This window comes from Macrobrachium rosenbergii, chromosome 42, assembly GCF_040412425.1.
Source record: "Macrobrachium rosenbergii isolate ZJJX-2024 chromosome 42, ASM4041242v1, whole genome shotgun sequence".
Classification (NCBI taxonomy): domain Eukaryota; kingdom Metazoa; phylum Arthropoda; class Malacostraca; order Decapoda; family Palaemonidae; genus Macrobrachium; species Macrobrachium rosenbergii.
In genome coordinates this window covers 6,976,488-6,992,079 of record NC_089782.1, presented here as the reverse complement: position 1 = coordinate 6,992,079, position 15,592 = coordinate 6,976,488, and positions in this window count along the sequence as shown.

Sequence of the window (15,592 nt, the reverse complement as noted above, 5' to 3'; positions counted from 1 at the left end):
ACCCAGGTTATTATTCTTATAACGGGTATAATTGTACTGTGCATTGGCCCCTTTATAATTAGCATGCTTGTTGCCAATCACTGCAGTATTACTCTCTGTATATGTTTAATGAGCCTGCCCCTTGGGTACCATTTTGCATTGTTTGTCTCCTTGTTTAATTGCTAAATCTCTATAAATAAACCCCTTTAAATTATAAAAGCATTCTAATTCCAAATGGGGACCTTACTCATTCAATTGTAAAACCAGGGAAAATCTAAGGTAAGTTTCAAATAATTTTTTCCTCTGGGTGCACTTGGTTCCTTTGCAGTCATAAGTTCTAAATTTGTTAAATTCTCTCCCAACCAAGACGACCAGTTTATGACATATATATATATATATATATATATATATATATATATATATATATATATATATATATATATATATATATATATATATATATATATATATATATATATATGACTATTTATCACATCACCGTGATTCATATACAATCAAAGCTACAAACGTTCTTTAATATCAATTCACTCTACCTCGGAAGTAATATATTTTCATATATGTTACCGAAGGGGAATTTTAGTTGATAATAAGTCCACCGTCCCGTGGGATCGAACCAGCGACGGACAGGGAATCAGGACTACAGTGACACACTGCCCACGGGACGGTGGACTTATTATCAACTAAAATTCCCCTTCGGTAATATATATATGAAAATATATTATCGAGGTAGAGTGAATTGGATATTAAAAGGACGTTTGTAGCTTTATGATTATATATATATATATATATATATATATATATATATATATATATATATATATATATATATATATATATATATATATATGTGTGTGTGTATTGCTACGAATGTCCTGAGGATACTTACTTGATTCTGGGTGGCAACAGATAAACGCATGAGTTCTTTACATTATCAAGAAATCCACTGTATTTATTACACATCTGACTCAATATTAGGGCAATTTCGTAGGCAACAAAGCAAGGGAAAACTGTGGCTTAGGGCCTTCTTCATGTGAGGGAAGAATATGTAAACTCAAGGGTTCTCTTAATTAATTATATTTACATGATAAACACAGATCTGAAGGAATAACGAATTATTGTGCTGTTAATAATAAGGGCCTGTTAAATGAATGAATTCTACACAGGATAAATATTCTACACCGAAGCATAACAGGAAACATCGCAGAGGGGGTGGAAGGGGTACAGCACGTGGGGTAGAGCCAAGTCATTCCACAGTCAAGGCCTATCTGCAATATATGCAAGGCAGTTACTTGCAAGAATAATAAGACGCTCAAAGGGAACTGAGGGAGTGCACAGATGGTACCAAATAACTCAGTTCAACACTAAATGCATAATTACTTTAACACTGAATGCTCCAACACAAATTACTGAAAGTGGTTAGACAATGGAAAAGAAATTAAAATAAGACAGAGAAATAATAGGAGTCATGACTGACTAAGAAACCTTATTCTGGTACATTACCTTCGTCAAGGTGTCAGTGTCCTCGTTCGATAGGGCGCTGGTGATGAAGGAGGGAATTAGGGGAAATGCCACTACAAAAGTATACTGGTTTGAACCTCTGGGTTGAACATGTGGAAGGTTCGAGGGTCAGGCAAGGGTAAGGACATCTGTCCACTGTGGCGTTCTGTGAGCTTCTCTCTCTCGATTGCCATTGCTTCTTCTATTAATAACCTCAGTGATTATGCTTCAGTGTCTGGGTAGATGGCACAAAAGGTCAATCTTCGTCACGTTTTCTATATAGACCACATGGCCTCAGTTAAACCTCGTGGAGGGTTTAACATGGTGGACAGCACCAACTTTCTCTTTTTTTTTTGGCTCCTCCTTTACCCGTTGTCTGGCTGCCAAGAAGGTACGAAGGTCACCTGGAAACAAGGCCTAAGGCAGTCATTTTAACAGAGAGAAGGGTTAGGCTTAACCAAATCGGGGAATGAAGGACAAAGTTTATGAAGGGGCGAGTAGAAAATCACAGTTCTAGTGATTAAAACAATTGAAATGAATTTTATTTCTTTCTCAGTTACGTTACGGATGTAAAAATGGGTGAGGTGGCTTGGAAAGAGTTCCATCCGTTGCACCTCCCCAACCAAGTTAGCATTCACACCCTAGATTGGGTGAGAATGATTACCAGCAAGCAAACTCACTTATAGACTTTACTTATCTCTCATTTTCCCTTTGGTGCCTTATAATTTAACTTAAACTTCTGCATAGCAATTAATTTCAAGAGGCAAGACAACACTGTGACATTTACATTAATGCAGAATAAATGCTTGCTGCTAGAAATGACATATTCTTATTATTAAATTCCTAAATATTAAGGCAGTGTTAATCAGAATATTTTCACAACGTAATGGTATAGTTAAAGCAATGAATTAATATTAGGTTAATTCTAGAAATACTTCATGCACTCTTAATAATAATCAATTTCGAATTTTACGCACAAGCAGTTAATCTGCCTTGAAGAGGCATTACAGTAAGGTAAACGTGGGCTTGGTCAGGTGTCTCCACAATACTTGAGCAATGGCTCAGTGCCATTCGGGCACTATAAACACAAGGTCACGAGTCTGAGACTCGAGATTTATTACAGAGATTCACAAAATGAATAGGTGACAGATTCAGAGTAATCAATGATTGTTAATAAAAGATGATGATTAAATATGCCGAAATTACATTCCTTAGCCTATGGAAAAGAGCTAGGTTCATTCTTAGCCCAAGAAAGCCACAAAGATAGCCAGAGGGCGCGACTCCTCCAGCAAGATTATTTGCCAACATCTGCAACGATGGCACTGTGCTAAGTTGGCTCTCATTTAATAATAACTAATCGTGATGGCATATCGTATTTTAAATGTATCATGCTGTGATAGGCATGAAAGGGAAGTCATATGACCTATACAGTTGGCATTATCTGTCAATGGCACTCTGCATTGGCAGAGGGGATTAAAGTAAAATGGGGCCTTGGTAAGCCATAAAATGAATGTGAGTAATAATCAAAAGTAAGGAATGGAAATGTTGAAGGAAAAGAATAAGGGATAGAGTTATAAGGAAAATAAATAGGTGAAGGACCCTGATATCCTCTCCTGGATAGAGGTGCCATCTTCGTAGGGAAAAGGGATGGCACTGTGCCAGTTTGACAGGGGTGCCACGAGAGCTCGGGGGCTCTCCTTAAGCTACCTGGAATTATCCACACCCGTGGTATTCCCTCCACAGACCTCTCTCATCTTGATGGTTTGTCTTGGTTGGGGAATTGGTGGAACCGAACCTGGGGAGGGCATTTGAGTGCTACCTGTGTCGGCTTCTATGATTGCTGATGCAGGGACCTTCTTTACAAGTTCTACCATGATCCGTCACAGTTCATTGAATTCACTGGCCATTTGAGACATGGCAGAATCCTTACTCACTGTTGTGTCTGTGGTGGACTGAGACAGAGAGGAAGCGGTCATAGGGGACATGAGAGACTCGCAGGTAAGAATGACCAGCTCAGGTGCAAGTTGCGAGGCCGCATCTTTGGGTGAGCTTTGGCTGTGGTCGGGAGGATCTGTCTCTCTTACCGGCATTGGTAGTGGAGCCAAGCCGGGAGAAGAGGGAGGGCCTGGACTGGGATCTCTGGAATGGAGATCGGGGGCATGCTCTGGTGCTGGCACTAAGGTGGGGTCAGGCACTAATATCCGCTTTGGAATTTGCTCGTTGTTCAGGACGGACGGAGCGTGGCACTGCTCAGCGCACCCAAGTGACATTGGCAGAAATTGTGAATCAAGTGTGGGATCTCCTGGAGGGGGATCTATTTGGGGCCCTGGCACAAGCACCGAAATGGGATCGGGAATCAATCTTGATGGAGGGGGCCACTGCACATTGCACTCAGGTGGCACTGGCAGTGGAACAAATGCAGGCATTTGAGGCTTATTCATGCCTAATGAATGATTTGGGGTATTTGGGCCCCTGGATTGCTGTAACTTAGATGGGGACTGGAAGTCCTGCCCCAGGAGGAGGTCATAACCTCCAGGAATGTTTCTGGTGACTGCGAGGTCGCAGATTTCAGATCTATGAGGTCTCGTAATCCTCAACTTGATAGTAGGAAGTATCATCTTAAAGTGATTGATGCCCTCAATCATGACGAGTTATGTCTGTTAATGGTAGCTCCACAGGGAACTTTGACTTCCCTTATGAGGTACATCTGTGCACCAGATTCATCAAATGCCTTGACCTGGCTGGTGGGGCACCTACCTTGGGGAAGTGCCACATAAATGGGGCCCTAGGCTGGAGGACCTAAGGATGTTGGGCGTGACTGCCATGACAAGGGCGGACATACTTGACTTATTATTATTAGGGTATTTTGCCCATTGGGCGGAGTGCCTATAGACTTTGCAAGCGGGGCAACAAGTACGACTATAATCTTTACCTGGCACTGTCTCATTGGAGGGAGCAGGCCCTTTACCCTTCGTCCACGACCCAGGTGTGGCTCGTTGGGGTGTTGTCCCGCTTGAGGATGTAGAGAGGTCCTCTGGCTGATTCTCAGCCTTCAAGCGGCACTGTTCAAAAGCATTTATAATGGCTTGGCGGACAAGGGTAAGATTTCCTTGATCCTCGGAGGGGAGAGCATTGAATGCAATGGCACCCTTCCCTTCAAGGTGCTTTCCCAGGATCAGAGACACTTCTCCCATAGAGGGGTGATAGGTCGTCAGGACCTCTTCAATATGGTCAAGCCAGGCTTCAGGCTTGGCTTCGTCCCATTTTCTTATGAGGGAGCCCACACTGCTGAGGGCTGAATGAGGAGAGGGTGTTGGTGTTTTGCGCATGTCGTGAGCTGCCATCGCAAGCTGATGAGCTCTTTCTTTCTCTCTCTCCTGTCTTTCTTTCTCCTTCTCTTGTCTTTCTGCCTCTTCTCATTTCTCCTGGGCTATTCTTTCTTTCTCTTCCTGTCTTTCTGCATCTTCTCGTTTCTCCTGGGCTATTTTTTCTTTCTCCTTCTCCTGTCTTTCTTTCTTTCTTTCTACCTTGGCAATGTCTACTCTCTCTTGGACCCAATGCCTCAGGGCTTGTCCTGACAATCCCATGTCCTTTCTAGCGGACATGTAGAACGTGAAGTCTTCATTTTGCTGGGCTCTGGATGTCGTAGACATCTTGAGATAACGCTTATGTGGGCGTGACCTGTTAGAAAATCAATATGTCTAAGAAGACTCAGGGTTGTTTGAGTGAAAAGGTTCAATATTCCTGACGAGACTCAATATTGTTTGAAATGAACAGATTCAGGGGGTCTGAATAGACTCAAGTTGTCCAAAAAGACGCAGTTGTCTGAAAAGACTTAAATTTCAGGGTGTCTGAAAAGACTCAGTCGTTCATAATGAAGGAAAATTAGTATGTCTGAATAAGACAAAATTCAGTGTGTCTGAAAGACTCATTTGTTCGGAATGAACGAAATTAGTATGTCTAAATAAGACAAATTTCAGGGTGTCTGAAAGACTCAATGGTTCATAATGAGCGAAAATTAGTATGTTTAAATAAGGCTCACATTTCAGGGTGTCTGAAAAGACTCAGGGGTTCTTAATGAACGGAAATTTAGCCCCAGCTAACGTAAGCCTTTACGTATATTTTATTTTGCGGAGAGATGCTGCAGAATAAATAAAAAAAAAAAGCTTCCGGGGTTATACACTTATGGTGTGTAAAGAAACTGTGCTGTCAAATAATTTTAAATGTGGCATAATGAAAACAGTACATCGATCCTATCGAATATTAAAATCTCCAATGCACGAGGGTAAGACAAAATGCTTAATCTTATCACATGCACGGGGTAGTCCAGACTGCCAAAAGGTTATGCGTGGCGAAGGAAAGAAATTGTTATCCGTTATCAGAACAAACCTTAGCTCGCACGTCACTAATAATGGTACTCTAATGTTTACTTCTGCCTTTGTGGCGTCTGTTGTCAATGAATGAGTCAGGCGGGTGGCGGTGGCGGGGGGGGGAGTCTCTTGACTGCGTGTCTGGTGTTTGCCTGGGCCTACCCTTTTTCCCACGCTCGGAGGCTCCCGCAGTAATGAATGAAAGAGGAAATTCTCACCAATACATCCATCAATAAATAAATTTACATGAATACTATGGGCTCGCCTAGGAATATCCAACTCAGTTAAGGAATTAAAAGTTTATTACTTTCAAAAATGCGGCGAGGTGCACGGACATATGGATAAAAATTAGTGAGCGAAAGAAAGGGATTTATATATCAGCTCTGTGCATGTAGTTTTTACAACAATGGAATTTCTAATGGAACTCACAAATCAAAGATTGCGGATGGTTAGGGATGGGCCCACATGGCCTGGAATTGAAGATTCTGTGTTAGAATCACCATTCTCCTGTCTTGAGAACGGAAATTTAGATTCCTAAATACTTCCAAGCTTTTTCTATCAATCAATCAATCAAGAGAGACAGACAGACAGACAGACAGAGAGATCCAGCGATGCAAAAATAGCTGTAGTCAAAGCCTTGGTGGTCCCCTACAGTGTGCCTATCTGAGAATTTGGGACTTTCAAATAGTCCTTATCACGTGGACAAAGGAATAGGGGCTCTAATCCTTTATATTTACTCTTCCATTAAGTTGCTCCCTAGCTATCTATTCTTAAAACTTGCAGCTAACATGCGATAGCACAAAAAATCTCATGGAACTGTTAATATGCTCCCTCTTCTCATGAACTAATTTGGCATGCACGTGGTCTATCAGTTACCTAACAGTGATTGCAGTCACTTTTCGCACATAACATAAACCTAAACAAAATATGTCGACACATACTTACACTGTGGAACTGGCTCTTCTCATGTGCTTAAAGTGGAGGCGGTATGATACCAGGGTTGTCTCTAGTTATGCAGACCAGCTTAGCGGTTGCTATTCTGCTGATAATTACAAAGCAATTGCATACTCGGCAAGGTATGCCAGTTCCTACGAATGTCCCGAGGATACTTACTTGATTCCGGGCGGCAACAGATGAATGCAGGGAGTTCTTTACATTACCAAGAAACCTACTGTATTTATTACACATCTGACTCAATATTAGGGCAATTTTGTTGGCAACAAAGCAAGGGAAAACTGTGGCTTAGGGCCTTTTTCATGTGAGGGAAGATTATGTAAACTGAAAGGTTCTCTTGATTAATTATATTTACATAATAAACACAGATCAGAAGGAATGATGAATTACTGGGCAGGTAATAATAAGGGCCTACCATATGAATGAATCCTACACAGGATAAATATTCTATGCTAAAGATGTCTTGACAACAGAAAACATCGCAGAGGGGGTAGAAGGGGTACAGCACATGGGATAGGGCTGAGTGATTCCACAGTCGAGGCCTATCTGCAATATATGCAAGACAGTTACTTGCAAGAATAATAAGATGCTCAAAAGGAACTGAGGAAGTGCATAGATGGTGCCAAATAACTCAGTTCAACACTAAATGCATAATTACATTAACACTGATTGCTCCAACATAAATTACTGAAGGTGATCGCACAATCGAAAAGAAATTAAAATCAGACAGAGAAATAACAGGAATCGTGACTGACTAAGAAACCTTATTCCGGTACATTACCTTCGCCAAGATGATGGTGCCCCTGTGTGATAGGGTGCTGACGATGGATGGGGGGAATTAAGGGAAATGCCACTACAAAAGTATACTGGTTAGAATCTCGGAGCCGAACAAGTGGAAGGTTCGAGGGTTAAGAACATCTGTCTGCAGTGGCCTTCTGCGAGCTTCTCTCTCTCAATTGCCTTTGCATCGTCTATTAATAACCTCAGTGATTACACCTTGGCATATGGGTAGATGGCACAAAAGGTCAATCTCCGTCACATTTTCTACATAGACTACACGGCCTCAGTTAAACCTCGTGGAGGGTTTAACATAGTGGGTGGCGCCAACTCTCTCTTTTTTAAGGGGCTCCTCCTTTGCCTTTGCCCGGAAACAAGGCCTTAGGCAGTCATTTTAACAGAGAAAAGGGTTAAGCTTATCCATTTTGGGGAATGAAGGAGAGAGTTTACAAAGGGGGGAGTGGAAACCCACAGTTCTAATAATTAAAACAACTGAAATGAATTTTATTTCTTTCTAAGGTACGTTACAGATGTAAAAACGGGTGAGGTGGCTTGGAAAGAGGTTCCATCCCTGAAATATACATATATATATATATATATATATATATATATATATATATATATATATATATATATCCATTTTACTACACCATTTTACGTGAGAATAACATATATATGGGAAATCATAATTAATAACTTCTTCATCACAGGCAGGAGATAACTGTGGTCAAAGGTGCTGCTTACTGTCGTTTGTAAACCAGTAAGAGATCAAATCCTGCAGGGAACAATGCTCTTATCACCATTTATAATTCCCTTTGGATGTATGCTATTTCCAAGGAATCGTGATTTGGATATAAAAATACTTCTGGCTGAATATTAATGACCATAAAGAAGTCAAGCTTATATAGGTGACAAGTATGCGTGCACACACACACACAAATATATATATATATATATATATATATATATATATATATATATATATATATATATATATATATATATATTTATATATAAATATATATATATATATATATATATATATATATAGTCGGATGTATGGATAGGAAGAACAGTCAGCTCATCATTGACAAATTTATTAATAGCTGCCTTCAGGATCACCCATATCCCATCTTTTCTGGCTAAAAGATACAAAAACACTAATTAAAACTTAAAACAGAGTTTACAAAATTAAAATGCTTTAAAGACTGAAAATGACAATGACAAAATAAGGAATAGAATACCTTCTGTAGTAAAGTCACCAGAGGATGAAAGTTTGATGAGTAAACAAAGTTAGGAAGTAAACAGGAATAGGGGAGGGTACTAGGCTATGTATAAAGGGGTTGAAGTTAAATGATTATTGAGCGATGGAACAATTTTCTTGATAACCAAGGATTCCAAAATATTAAGGAGGTGTTCCTTCTGCGTTGTGGTCACTATTTCAAAGTTTTTATAATTTATTGGGTTTTACAAATTAATGAGTGATTCCTAATGTTGGACATTTCAGGTTTTGCTAGCCTAAGACCAGTACGATAAGCAATCCACTGTGGCAATCTGCCTCACTTTGAGCAACCAGCGCGTACTTCCGACATAAATCTGTTGCGGACTGCAGCAGTTAAGTATCTGTACACCACGCCCCGACTGCATCAATGGAGAGTCGCTCCTGTGTCTAAAAGGCTACCAAGACTTTTGGGTTCTTCAAAATTATGTTGACCTTGACAGCTGGGAAGTGTTTGGTTATAATCTGCTTCAGATGTCGTAAAAATCACCACCATGTACAAGGATAAAGGAAAAGTAGTATTCTAATTTGGGAACATCGAAAAAGAAGGAGAGGAGGGCTAAAATAGTTATTTAAAATGTGCTTTATTTTATGTTGGAATAAAGTCAAGGAAAACAATTTTGTTGAAAATATTTTTGTAAAAAGGAAATTTCGTTATGGAAGGAGGACCAATCAGAATCAAAGTGAAAGGGCTCTATGGATAAGGGTGGTTAAGGAATTTAGTTTGAAATTGAATGCACAGGAGCTATAAAAATTAAGGCCCTGACCTGTAAAAGTAAGTTTTCTATAAATACTAACTTTGAAACCTTCAGGAGATCAGGGAAACTTCAGTGTCTAGAAAGGAGTTTACTATTATTTTCTTTTCTAGGGCAAAGTTGATATTGTTGTGTGAAACCATTTTGCCTAGAAAAGAAAACAATAGTAAACTCCTTTCTAGACACTGAAGTTTCCTGATCTCCTGAAGGTTTCTCTAGTATTTATAGAAAACTTACTTTTACAGGTCAGGCCTTAATTTTTATAGCTCTGTGCATTCAATTTCAAACTAAATTCCTTAACCACCCTTATCCATAGAGCCCTTTCACTTTTCTTCTGATTGGTCCTCCTTCCATAACGAAATTTCCTTTTACAAAAATATTTTCAACAAAAATTGTTTTCCTTGACTTTATTCCAACATAAAATTACATTTTAAATAACTATTTTAGCCTCCCTCTCCTTCTTTCGATGTTCCCAAATTAGAATACTACTTTTCCTTTCCTTTGTACATGGTGGTGATTTTTTACGACATCTGAAGCAGATTATAACCAAACACTTCCAGCTGTTTGTCAACATAATTTTGAAGAATAAAAGTCTTGGTAGCCTTTTTAGACACATAAGTGAGCGACTCCCTCCATTGATGCAGTCGGGCGTGGTGTACAGCAATACTTAAATGTTGCAGTCCGCAACAGATTTATGTCGGAAGTACGCGCCGGTTGCTCAAAGTGAGGGCAGATTGCCACAGTGGATTAACTTATCGTACTGGTCTTAGGCTAGTAAAACCTGAAATGTCCAACATTAGGAATCACTCATTAATTTGTAAAACCTAATAAATTATAAAAACTTTGAAATAGTGACCACAACAAGAGGAACACCTCCTTAATATTTTCTCCTTGGTTATCAAGAAAATTGTTCCATCGCTCAATAATCATTTAACTTCAACCCCTTATACATAGCCTAGTACCCTCCCTATTCCTGTTTACTTCCTAACTTTGTTTACTCCTCATCAAACTTTCATCCTCTGACTTTTTTCTATTCTTTATTTTGTCATTGTATTTTCAGTCTTTAAAGCATTTTAATTTTGTAAACTCTGTTTTAAGTTTTAATTAGTGTTTTTGTATCTTTTTAGCCAGAAAAGATGGGATATGGGTGATCCCTGAAGCGCAGCTATTAATAAATTTGTCAATGATGATTGACTGTTCTTCCTATCCATACATCCGACTATAAGACTGTTTGGTTTAGCCTCCCTGAAATAAGAATATATATATATATATATATATATATATATATATATATATATATATATATATATATATATATATATATATATATATATATATAAATCGATGTATGTGTGTATGTGCCAGAATAACTCTGACATGCATTGAGCAATTTTAACCAAACTTGATATACATATGACTTACTATCTGGAAAAGAATGCTGTCGAGGTAAGATATCACTGGCACCAAAGGGGAGGTGTGGGAAGGAGGTGACATGTAAAAATAACAGAAAACGACAGATATTAGTGTCTAATCCAAAGTTTTCGAAGTTACTGAGATGAATAGTGGCACTCCCCATGCCCTTTAAATCCAATTTCAGCCCCAATAGGAAAGGGGGTGAGGAGGGGTGGGAAGGGGGTGACATGTAAAAATAAACGAAAAGGGCAGATATTAGTGTCTAATCCATAGCTTTGAGGTCACTGAGATGAATAGCAACACTCCCAATACCCGCTGAGTCCAAGTTCAGCCCTGATAGGAAGGGGGGTTGGGGGTGAGAATGGGTGAAAAATAAAATGTCAAAAATGACAGATATTAGTGTCTAATCCTTAGTTTTCAAGGTTCCTGAGATGAATAGTGACACCCCAGATGTCTTTTGAGTCCAAGTTCAGCCCAATAGGAATATGGGGTGAGGATAGGTGAAATATAAAATGTCAAAAGTGCTGGGCAATGTAACTGAAGCAACTGTCTTAATTAAAAGGAAAAAGTGAGAGAGAGAGAGAGAGAGAGAGAGAGAGAGAGAGAGAGAGAGAGAGAGAGAGAGAGAGAGAGAGAGATAGAGAGAGTTTATCAGTTGTCATCCAATTTCTCATGCAGCGCCAGGTTGGTCAGCTAGTATATATATATATATATATATATATATATATATATATATATATATATATATATATATATGTATGTATGTATGTATGTATAATTGGAGATCTTCCACGAATTTTGTTTGGGAAAAATCCAAGCATAACTCAGATTTTTTTACCAATGCCAGGATTTTCTAGCGAGGGTCTTAAAGTTCCCACATTCCTTAGATGCAGGAGGACACGTTGCCACATCCCTTCCTTGAGCCTCATTCCACATCTTATCATATCCTATATCCCAGTGTAACCTGCCCCTCAGTGAATCTCTTCCACATTTCAGATGAGGCCGACGATTTGGCGACACCACATCCTAGCTCCACACCCTCCCCAGGTCGTCGGGCATCCACGTACAGCTAAGAGAGGTCGTTTTTTTCCTCTTCTTCTGTGACCCACACCAGCAGTCAGACGTACCAGTTGTCTGTGCTTAACCACTCTTCTTTGGGGCCAACAGTACAAGACCACATGACAGACACACCAAAGAAGCCTAGAAGCTCTTGCTCAGGAAGGGCATACCCGACGGATGCCCTCGGACAAAAATGAAAGGCTTGCTCAAGTAAATAATCCAGGTTGGTGTCAGTGTGTGAAAGGGCCCTCGGTTTCCCAGTCCTTCTCTCCCTCTGCACACCCCTTCCTTCTGAAACACCCTTGTCTCCACATTTCCTTCTACCCCCCTGTAACAGCAGTCCATAAGGGAGAGCCATCCCATTGTCAGAGTAACTGGTGTTGTGTCACATTGTAAAATCTTTCAGTGCTGATGTTTATTTGGTAAAATTTTGAGTTTGTCCAAGCATTCTCAGCGCCTCCATCTTGTAATGCATGCGGCACCATCCTCCCATAGTGTCCCTGTATCCCCTGCTATCCCTTGCATCATTTGGGTAGAGGTATCATTTGATCTACTAATATATCAAGAACAGTGTGCATATCAGCCTAACCATTAATTCCCATAACTTCTCTTACAGGAGGTATGAATATCTGCGTTGTTTTCCACATTCCAAGATGATCTCAGTCATCAGTATCAGTCCTGCGATTTTATACCATATTTGCTATTGGTTGACCCTCATTATTTGGCCCATTTCCCTGCCCTTGTTTAAGTTGTTAAGTTTTCAGAATAAATATATTTTTGTAGCCACCGGGTATCACTGGCCACCCAGTATTTCCCTCATTGATGTAACTTGCTAACATACATTTTCCCTCATTACCTATTCTCTCAGGTGGAGAAGGTAACCATATATATATATATATATATATATATATATATATATATATATATATATATATATATATATATATATATATATATATATATATATATATATGTATATATATATATATATATATATATATATATATATATATATATATATATATATATATATATATATATATATATATATATATATATATATATATATATATATATATATATATATATATATATATATATATATATATATATATATATATATATATATATATATATATATATATATATATATATATATATATATATATATATATATATATATATATATATATATATATATATATATATATATATATATATATATATATATATATATATATATATATATATATATATATATATATATATATATATATATATATATATATATATATATATATATATATATATATATATATATATATATATAAGCATTAAACTACAAATGTCCTTTAATATCCATATATATATACCTATCGAAATAATATATTTTCATATATGTTACCGAAGGAATTTTTAGTTGATAATAAGTTCGTCGTCCTGTGGGCTCGAACCAGCGAAGGACAAGAACTCAGGACTACAGTGACGCCTTAACCCACAAGGCCAACAAGTGTGGTATAAGTTGTTACCGACCCTCACCTACAAATCACCGTCGAACTCGGGTATTTGGATTTAGAATCGGTATCAACCCACCTCTGCCATGCTAACCATGTAGTGCATTTGTCGCACGTAGCCATATTATGAATGAAATTTTATCACATCACCGTAATTCATATACAAGCATTAAGCTACAAACGTCATTTAATTTGGCACGGATGTACCTCTGGATGGCACCGAGCACCTCCATTTTCAGTTGCAGACTCAACTGCTCTGACACCTGCGAGCAATCGTCCTCGACTCGAGAGGAAAGACGAGAGAGAGAGAGAGAGAGAGAGAGAGAGAGAGAGAGAGAGAGAGAGAGAGAGATGCATTCGTAAACATGCTCAATGTCAAGCATTTATTTTTATTTATTTATTTATTTTTATTCATTTATTTATTTTTATTTTGTATTTATTTATTTTTATTTATTTATTTATTTTTATTTTTTTTATTTATGTTTATTTCTTTATTTTTTTATTTTTATTTAATTATTTATTTTTATTTATTTTTTTATTTTATTTATTTATATATTTTTTTATTTTCCATTTATTTATTTTTAATTATTTATTTATTTTTATTTATTTTTATTTAGTTCTTTATTTTTATTCATTTATTTTCAATTTATTTATTTTTATTTATTTATTTTTTTCATTTATTCATTTTTATTATTGATGTGCGGTTTGAATTTTTTATTAGAACGGACCAAAATACTGGGGGTGCATTTGGAGCCTCATCTCAGTGGCAGGATTCCCCTCTTAGCTACGGGGCCTCAAATTCGCCTTTTTAATTCATACAATAAAAATTCAGGCATCCATAACTCAAGAAGGACTCGACGTATTGATTTGTGGTTTGAATTTTTTAGTCATCGCCATATATATATATATATGTGTGTGTGTGTGTGTGTTTGTGTGGGTGTGTGTATACATATGGGTGTGTGTGAGTTTTCGCGTACGCGCGTGTGTTTGTGTGTGTCTGTATAGATGCATCCAAGTACTATGCATATATTATTACGACTAAACCACAAGAGATGCAGTGGGCACACATTTTACCAAACTGATTCCGTGAACTGGCGGGAGTCGTAACGCATCCAACGTGCATGAATATGCATATCCGTATTGCAAATGTGGAGCCATTACCAATTCACTCAACCTCGGAAATAATATATTTTCATATATGTTACCGAAGGGGAATTCTTTAGTTGATAATAAGTTCGTCGTCCCGTGGGCTCGAACCAGCAAAGGACAAGAACTCAGGACTACAGTGATGCCTTAACCCACAAGGCCAACAAGTGAGGTATAAGTTGTTACCGACCCTCACCTACAAATCACCGTCGAACTCGGGTATTTGTATTTAGAATCGGTATCAACCCACCTCTGCCATGCTAACCATATAGTGCGTTTGTTGCACGTAGCCATATTATGAATGAAATTTTATCACATCACCGTGATTCATATACAAGCATTAAGCTACAAACGTCCTTTAATATCCAATTCGCTCTACCTCGGAAATAATATATTTTCATATATGTTACCAAAGGGGAATTTTTTAGTTGATAATAAGTTCGTCGTCCCGTGGGCTCAAACCAGCGAAGGACAAGAACTTAGGACTACAGTGACGCCTTAACCCACAAGGCCAACAAGTGAGGTATAAGTTGTTACCGACCCTCACCTACAAATCACCGTCGAACTCGGGTATTTGTATTTAGAACCCACCTCTGCCATGCAAACCATGTAGTGCGTTTTTTGCACGTAGCCATATTATGAATTGGATATTAAAGGACGTTTGTAGCTTACTGATTGAATATGAATCACGGTGATGTGATAAAAAAAGTCATAATATGGCTGCGTGCGACAAAGCGCCTACGTGGTTAGCATGGCAGAATTGGGTGGTTAAATCGCCTCCAAATACAAACACCTGAGTTTGACGGGCGATTTGTATATGGGAAGACG